This window comes from Podarcis bocagei (genome assembly GCF_964188305.1).
Source record: "Podarcis bocagei genome assembly, chromosome: 8".
Classification (NCBI taxonomy): Eukaryota; Metazoa; Chordata; class Lepidosauria; order Squamata; family Lacertidae; genus Podarcis; species Podarcis bocagei.
Genome location: NC_138133.1, coordinates 83,594,682 through 83,603,843, shown reverse-complemented (window position 1 = coordinate 83,603,843; position 9,162 = coordinate 83,594,682). Strand labels below are relative to the sequence as shown.

At 46.4% G+C, this 9,162-nt stretch overlaps 1 long non-coding RNA gene across 1 annotated transcript in view; it reads left to right on the top strand.

The window, feature by feature from the left end:
- Positions 1-274: 274 nt before the first annotated feature.
- LOC308593222 overlaps positions 275-9,162 on the top strand; it is a 165,087-nt gene continuing 156,199 nt past the window's right edge. Inside the window, exon 1 of the long non-coding RNA XR_014010865.1 lies at positions 275-480. This is a non-coding gene — a long non-coding RNA (uncharacterized lncRNA). The remainder of the gene's footprint in view (positions 481-9,162) is intronic.

The window sequence follows — 9,162 nt, the reverse complement described above, 5'->3', positions numbered from 1 at the left end:
AGCCTTTTTCATTTAAAGACCTGCCCAAATTGCCCAGGCAGTGATGGAATGGGCAGCCTGACTGCTGGGGCCGGCCCTGTCATTAGGCAGATGGAGGCAGGCGCCTCAGGCGGCGGGTGCTCATAGGCAGGCGACGGACAGGGGTGTGTGTGCCATGCAGCTTGCCTTGCACCACCTAGGCCAGCCCGCTGCCCTCAGAGGTAGATACTGTTTCTTCACCAACAGCCACATCCTCGCCATGCCTTTAGGGCATTTTTATAACACTTTAAGAGGGACGCAGGTGGCGCTGTGGGTTAAACCACAGAGCCTAGGACTTGCTGATCAGAAGGTCGGCGGTTCGAATCCCCGCAACAGGGTGAGCTCCCATTGCTCAGTCCCTGCTCCTGCCAACCTAGCAGTTTGAAAGCACGTCAAAGTGCAAGTAGATAAATAGGTACTGCTCTGGCGGGAAGGTAAACGGCGTTTCCGTGTGCTGCACTGGTTCACCACAAGCGGCTTAGTCATACTGGCCACATGACCCGGAAGCTGTACGCCGGCTCCCTCGGCCAATAAAGCGAGATGAGCGCTGCAACCCCAGAGTCGGCCACTACTGGACCTAATGGTCAGGGGTCCCCTTTACCTTTATAACACTTTAAACAGCCATGCGTTCCCCCAGAGAATTCTGGGAGCTGTAGTTTAACTGTGCTGAGAATTTTAGGAGAACCTCTCATTTCCTTCCCAGTTCCCCGAGTTCCCTGTTAAGAGGAATTGACTGTTAAAGTAAGGTTACCAGACGTCCCTGTTTCCCGGGGACAGTCCCCGGATTTACAAATCAGTCCCCATACATAATCCATTGAAGTTGAAAAGTGTCCCCGGGTCATTGAAAAAAATCTGGTAGCAGCTCCAGGAACTGTAGCTCTGGGAGGGGAAGAGGGGACTCTTCTTGGCGCCCTTAGCAAACTACAGTTCCCAGAATTCTCTGGGTGAATGGCTGCTTTAAAGTGGTACAAGACTGTTTAAAATATATCATGCAGGTGGGGGCACTGTCCCTTCGGCCATGTTGAAGTAGGATTCAACAGCAAGTCTGGTCAAGCAGAAACAGCTTTTATACATCTGTAAAGCGAGGAAGCGGCTTGCATCCCGAGAAGCGGGGGAGGGGAAGCTTCAGAGGCAGCCAAAAACCAGGAGAGAACAGACAACAACTGATTCCAACCGGATCTTTCAATTAGCCCTTGGTCCCTTATCAGGGCCTTTGCTTGTATTGATAGCTGCCCTTTAATAAACTCAGCATTTCTGATTTCGTCTAGACTGGTAATTAGAAGCTATCGCCTTACATGCAGTCCTGGATTAAAAGCTTTCTGCGGCTCGGAGAGGTTCTGGCTTGTGCGAAACGTCAATTTGATCCTTTTAGCATGTTTGTGTGAAGGGTTTTGAAAGGCTCCTGAGAGTCGTAGCGAAGGGCTGGGACTCCGGGTTGCGTTCTCTCCCATTCCTTTCCTAAGCTGCGGCTTGGGGGTTCTTAAGGAAGTTGTAAAGGGGCTTTTGGAGAGAGAAAATTCTGCAATGGAGGATCAAAAGGCCAAGCCTTCTGCTTTAAAATAAATAAATAAATAGCAGACTTTCAAAAGAAACTCCGTTTTCCTGTATTTTCTTGCTACTTAAGGGTTTTTTGGTGGGAAACGTACAGGCAGTGCTCAGATTCTAATTTAACAAGCACAAAAGGCTCTCCCCACCCCCTTGTACTGGTCCAATTGCACCAGAACTTTATAAAATCAGAATAAGAGAATCGTAGAATTGTAGAGTTGCGAGAGACCCAAATGGTCATCTAGCCTGACCCCCTGCAGTAGTGAGTGCCAGCATGTGGGATACTCAGTCATTTGTAGTGTTCGAGTGGCCCACCAGGTCCCAAGGGCACTTACACTTGGCTTGGCTTCACCACACTGGGTAAGCTATAAGCTCTCATTTCCCACAATGCCCAAGAGTGACATCACATCAGGTGCCCTGGGGCATTGTGGGAGATCAAAAATGGCAGCCAGTGGCCTGCTGATGTAAGCAGGGGCATTTCTACCTTGACAATAGCCCTCTCACATGTAGTGCTGTCCAAAGAAGAGGTGAAACTGAATCTGTGTGGAGACTAGATGCCTATTAGGTTGGAAATTTCATTCCAGTATGATCCTTTGGCCAAAATCTCCACAACACCTAGCCTGTTTCTGGGCACAATTGCTTGTTGTTGTTTTTTAGTCATTCAGTCGTGTCCAACTCTTCATGACCCCATGGACTAGAGCACGCCAGGCACTCCTGTCTTCCTCTGCCTCCCGCAGTTTGGTCAAACTCAAATCAGTAGCTTCGAGAACACTGTCCAACCATCTCGTCCTCTGTCGTCCCCTTCTCCTTGTGCCCTCAATCTTTCCCAACATCAGGGTCTTTTCCAGGGTGTCTTCTCTTCTCATGAGGTGGCCAAAGTATTGGAGGCTCAACTTCAGGATCTGTCCTTCCAGTGAGCACTCAGGGCTGACCTCCCTAAGAACGGATAGGTTTGATCTTCTTGCAGTCCATGGGACTCTCAAGAGTCTCCTCCAGCACCATAATTCAAAAGCATCAATTCTTTGGTGATCAGCCTTCTTTATGGTCCAGCTCTCACTTCCGTACATCACTACTGGGAAAACCAGAGCTTTAACTATACAGACCTTTGTTGGCAAGGTGATGTCTCTGCTTTTTAAGATGCTGTCCAGGTTTGTCATTGCTTTTCTCCCAAGAAGCAGGTGTCTTTTAATTTCGTGACTGTTGTCACCATCTGCAGTGATCATGGAGCCCAAGAAAGTAAAATCTCTCACTGCCTCCATTTCTTCCCCTTCTATTTGCCAGGAGGTGATGGGCCCTAAAGACCTACAATACTGCAGGGACCATCTCTTTCTTCATGTCAAAGACTGGACTTTGGGGGAATGCTGGGAGCTGCCCCCCCCACTTTTCTGGACCTTTCCAAGGGCAGGAGGACAGTATTGATTTAGAACAATGGTTTGTGGAGGGGCATAGTCCAGAAGGGGAAAGCTGGGAATACTGGGTGAGGAACAGCTAGAAGAGGAAACACCAGGAGAGAGACAGCTGGCAGATTCAGTCTCCTTGGACAGCATTCCTGACCCCCACTTACTTACTTACTTACTTACTTACTTACCTACCCCCTTATTTACTTACCCAGTGTGGTGTAGTCTTTAAGAGCAGTGGACTAGTAACCTGGTGAACTGGGTTTGCTTCCCTGCTCCTCCACATGCAGCTGCTGGGTGACCTTGGACTAGTCACACTTCTCTGAAGTCTCTCAGCCTCACTCACCTCACAGAGTGTTTGTTGTGGGGGAGGAAGGGAAAAGGAGATTGTTAGCCGCTTTGAGACTCCTTAGGGTAATGATAAAGCGGGATCTGGATTTGGGTCAGGGGGAGATTGGTGCTCTGAAATATCTTTTGGACTTTAGTTCGGACTATGGAGAATGGGCTGACCTGTTGAGAAGGAATAAAGACATTGTTAGGTTGGAGTTTCCCCGAGATCTACTCCTCAGTGCCAAAGGAAGGAAATTAAGAACAAGATCAGCAGAAGATAAAGTAAAGTGCATGTATAAATATGAAGAAGATCTGCAGAAGGGACATGGAAGAGAGTTAAGAGCCTCGGACAGAAGGTCACCAGGTTGATGGACCATATGGTATTGATAAAAAGGACTGACAGAATCCGAGACCAGGGTGAAGAGACGGTGGAAGAAGATTGGAAAAAAAGTTTAAGAAAAAAATTTATTTAGAGAAATGTTGCAAAATTAATGAGTGTTAGAAAAATGTTGGAATGAAATTATATGGCTTTAGTAGAAATGTTATAAGGAGTTAAGTATAAATAAGTTTTAGGGTCTTAATGGTAAGATAAGGTTAAAATAAATTAAGATCATTAAATGACAGAAAACAGTGAAAGATGGAAAGGATTTGCTGAAATAATTAATAACTAGAACACAAAAAGGGAGGTGTGAGGAGGTCGATAAAACAAGTTAATGAAAGATAAAGATATGGAAATATTGGATGTGTTTTTAACTGTTTTTGCTTTTGTTTTTATTTTGATGTATTGTGTCTTTTGCTTTTTTATATGTATTGTAATGTATTGATTTGTATTGTTTATTTTCTCTCTTTCTTTTTTACTTTTTTCCTTTAATTCTTAAACTTTTAATAAATATTTTTTTTTTAAAAAAAAAAAGATAAAGCGGGTTATCAAATCCAAACTCTTCTTCTTCTTCTTTACCTAAGACTAAAATGGCTTGGAAAGTGATAGAACAGAAAGCGCAACAGTAACAAGCTCAGATACCCAACATAGGAGTAACGTAGATTAATGGGGACGGAGGGGGCAAACCTTTACTGGGAGCAACATCATTTTTAGAGAGATCTGCATTCCTTTGTCTCTCGCTGTGATTATTAAAAAACTAATCTGGTAAGAACGCTCCTTGCGTTTGATCTGCTTATTTACTGCCACTGGGGGGTGGGGATCCGATTCCCCGAAGCCTGACACTGCATGAGCCTTCTCATGGGAACACAGTAAGTTTCTTTATGCTGAGCCAATCTATTGGTCCATCTAGCTCAGTATTTTCTCCCCACTGGCAGGGTTCTCAAGGAGTTCAGGCAGGGGACATTCCCAGCCATAAGCGGCAATACCAAGGTTTGAATCTGTAAACCTTGTAAAAGCAATGGTCCTTCAGCAAGTAGGCTAGTATTCTTCTAATACATGGATATTGTTTAGGAGCATAGGAAGCTGCCTTATACAGAGTCAGCCCATTTGGCCACCTAGCTGAGTCTTACCCAGATTGACTATCAGGTTCTTAATCACTAAGGAGAGCCAGTGTGGTGTAGTGGTTAAGAGCAGTGGACTCGTAATCTGGTGAACCGGGTTCGCTTCCCCGCTCCTCCACATGCAGCTGCTGGGTGACCTTGGGCTAGTCACACTTCTCTGAAGTCTCTCAGCCCCACTCAGCTCACAGAGTGTTTGTTGTGGGGAAGGAAGGGAAAGGAGAATGTTAGCCCTTTGAGACTCCTTCGGGTAGTGATAAAGCGGGATATCAAATCCAAACTCCTCCTCCTCCTCCTCCTCCTTCCTCTAAGCAGCTGCCAGGTATAGACCCAATTACAAAAACACACTGAATTAACATACAAAACTGAAGCAGGGCTTCTTCTCTACAAGGCAGAGCTCTGTGTGTAGGGGGAGGTGCTATTAAACTTTGCAGTCCAAAGCAGCTGTGCACAGTGCTGATTGGCTAGCACCTTCTGATGCCTCCAAGTAACCTACCCCTGAGTACCTTTGCACTGCTACAACCAGTTCCTGTGTATATTATGTGTGATCAATGAATAAAGCAACAAAGACTAATTTACTTCTGCTGCTTTATAATAATTACTTTAAAAGAACGGACAGTTGACCGGAAACACAAGTGGAGAACCAAGACTCACAGCTGAACTGCTCTTGGATTTGCAGGTCTGTCTGTCTGTCTGTCTGTCTGTCTGTCTGTCTGTCTGCAAATTGCGAAAGTTGGGAAGAAGCCATACCTGTAGCACAGGTAAAAGATCCTCTCCAACTCCCACGACTGTCAGGCCTGGTTGCAAGTACTTTGGAAGGGCACCATCTCGCCCTGTGTATTTGCAAGGCCTAAGGAAACCATCCTGGGGTCTGGAATCACTATTTCCTAGAGGCAAGCAGTGAATAGTAAAATTACTTTTCCCACGCGGAAAGCCACACAATCTAATTAACTGGTGAATAAGCAAAACTTATGAATGTTTTAAAATGCTTGAGGATTTCAGAGACAGTTTCCCCCTCTCTCTGGGGTGTGATTAGGAGGCTGATAATATTCTCTTGAAGGATGATCTCTGCATAGTCGTTCCCTGCAGAATAGATTTGCATCAAAGAAGTAGCCGGCTGTTGACCATGGCATAAAAAATAGAGTTTGGTAATGAATGGATGGGAGGGAATGCAGGCTCCTGAATGCTCCCATCTGCACCCAGCTCCATCCTGCAAGGCTACTGGAATGAAGGCAAGTGGATCTAAATTCTGTGGCTCATTTTTAAACCATCTGCTATATATGCATGCAAGTTCAATACCCAACATTTTAAGAGAGATCTCAATCCTGGAATGACAATGCCACTCAGTCTGGACAATACTGGACAATCATCTCACTTGGTTATAAGACAGGTGTGCCCTCCTGCTGGGGTGCAGTGTTGCACCACACACCAGGCTGGTCTCCTCAAGAGCAGGGGTAGTGGCCAGCAAACCCTCAGCCAAGGCCTCTGGGAACATCAACTATGCAGTTGTCCGCAAGGAAAATCTTGCCCCATCTGGGGAGGGAGAAACAGTTAGGATTTTTATCAATCTGAGCTGCTCCAGCTGTACCAGTGAGCGGTACTATGATTTGTATACATCATGTGAGTGTCTGAGAGAGCGCGAGAAAGGAAGTCTGTATTATCTCTTCCTGCTATGTACTATTGGAAGTTTATTTTCACTTCTGTGTGTGTCGCAGTTCTGTACTGGTGTTCAGAGGGCACAGACATACTGATGGAGTCTCTGTATATAAGACTGTAAATAAAGTAGTTTTAGAACTACGATTGAGTCTTCTGCTATGATATGCCAGAAGACTGGCATGCTCTTTTCAGGAGAGAAGGGTCGCCTATCACCGGTCTCTCTGGACTGAGGGAGATTTAAAGCCAGGGAGGACCTCCGAAGACCTGAGAAGTTGGCAGCCATCCCCGGGAGGCATTTTTCCAACAGAAACAACCTATGGGGGAAGGATCTATTGAAGGACCCTCCCCAGAAAGGCTACTACAGAAGAGGCATAGGGGAAACTTATAGCACAAAAATCACATGATTTTCTCGGTTTCCATGCTTGAAGACATTTTTTCTTTCTTTCCAGGAGCAAATAACAGAGAAGTGGGCACTTCACTTCCACCTTTTTTGCTGCACCTCTGGATGTAGCTTTTACATCGTGTGGCAGCTCCGATATAATGCGGAAATAGACAGCGAAAACACAAAAAAGCTACTGTGGATGCAGCCTGAGTCACTGGTTACAATGTAAAGTAGCATTTCGCCCCTGCAACCCCTGGCGCACTTGGCCAAAGCTGGATAAACAGAGGCAACCTCCAGGTTAGCAGAACACCTTGTTAAATGAGACAACAAAAGCCTCATTGGCTTGGCAGTGTGGAGTGTGAGGTGCTCTTGACTTGGCAGTGCTTTGCACACTCTTCATGTTGGCTCTGTGTCCCTCCCCCCTTCCCAGTAGGTAGGCAACCAAGCACACTTTCCAGTCTTCAAAGCCATTGAGTTCCTTTCTTCCTTTCGTAGAGAAAAAGATACCCTTTTTATTTCTGGCGAGGTGGGAAGGAGACTCGAGTAAGTTCCAATTACACAAGCACATGCTTAAAAAAGAGAAAGAAACTTGAGGCATTTGTGCCCACAGGCCTCTTGAACTTCCCCTCCTCTATCAAGAGTCTGCCTTTTAAAGCACTGGTGGATTTAGTTTTGTTTTAAACCCTTCCTCCTGTTCCTCCTTCACCAGTCTTCCTTTCTTTTCAAGGAATGCTGGATCACACTGTGTGGTAGAGATGCTTCGCGTCTGCTTCCAGGTTCACTTTATTTTATTTTGCCGATTCACCCCCTGCTTCCTCTCGCCGACCCCTCAGCAAGGTGGATCATATAATCTCTGTAATCAAGTAGAAAAAAAGGTTCCCAGCTTGCAGCTTGAGGGAGGCGGTGCATGCCAGCAGCCTTGGGCATTGATGCTCAGCTACACCAATAACTTCCTTTCTGATCTGCGGCGAGTTAATTTGAAAAAGGATCTCTTGCAGATGAAGCTCCCACTGGCTTCAAAGAGAGATGGGGATGCACCAGAGTTGGGGAAGGACCCCTGCAAGGCTAAGAACGAGCTGAAAGGGCAGGGAGGCTGGGGAGGAGAAAGATAAAATAGAAGGAGGCAGGCTGGGAAGTAAGAGAGCAAATGAGAGTCAGGGAGTTCTCGTCCAAGGGGTGTGTGGATCAAGCCCCCAAAATAATTCCAGAGACACACAGAGAGAAGAACGTGATGTTGGAGCTAAAGGAGCACAGCTTAGTGGAAGGGGATCTGCCTTGCAAACAGAAGGATCCAAGGATTAATCCCCCGAAAGGAATGAGAAGGTCCCCTGTCTGAAACGCTGGAGAGGTGCTGCTACTCTACGCAGGGCTGCCCTTGAAGCTGACCCAGAAACTCCAGCAGGTGCAGAGAGCCAGTGTGGTGTAGTGGATAAGAGCGGTGGACTCATAATCTGGTGAACCGGGTTTGATTCCCCGCTCCTCCACATGCAGCTGCTGGGTGACCTTGGGCTAGTCACACTTCTCTGAAGTCTCTCAGCCTCACTCACCTCACAGAGTGTTTGTTGTGGGGGAGGAAGGGAAAAGGAAATTGTTAGCCGCTTTGAGATTCCTTAGGGTAGTGATAAAGCGGGATATCCTTACGGGGTCCTTGCCACAGGAATACATTCATCCAGTGCTATACCAGCTGCACTGGCTCCTGGTGGAGTACAGGGCCAGGTTTAAGTTGCTGGTTTTGACCTTTAAAGCCCTATGCGGCCTAGGACCTATGGGACCACCTCTCCTGGTATGCCCCATGGAGGACCTTACGGTCTTCAAATAAAAACGTCTTGGAGATTACAGGCCACAGGGAGGTTAGGCTGGCCTCAACCAGAGCCAGGGCTTTTGCGGCCATGGCCCCGATCCAGTGGAACGCTCTGTCACAAGAGACTAGGGCCCTGTGGGACTTGACATCTGTTCCGCCTGGACTTTGGTTTGGACTCAGTCTGACCCTTATGTTTCCCTCCCCTTATGGTTTTGATGAGGTTGTATTTTAAATTCCATTTTAAGCTGTATTTTAAATTAGGGAGGGTTTTTTTCCTATTATGTTTTTACTGTAATTTTACTGTTGTTAGCTGCCCTGAGCCCAGCTCTGGCCGGGGAGGGCGGAGTATAAATAAAATTTATTATTATTATTATTATTATTATTCAGTGTAGACCATACATGGAGGACTAGTGTTGCGATGTACGGAAGCCCCACACGAAGCACCCAGAAGTGAAGTTGTGTTTTAAGTAGGGCTTTATTCCAGATGCTGTCTTACATCATCACAGAGCAGTCTTCAGGAATCAGCACACAGAAGT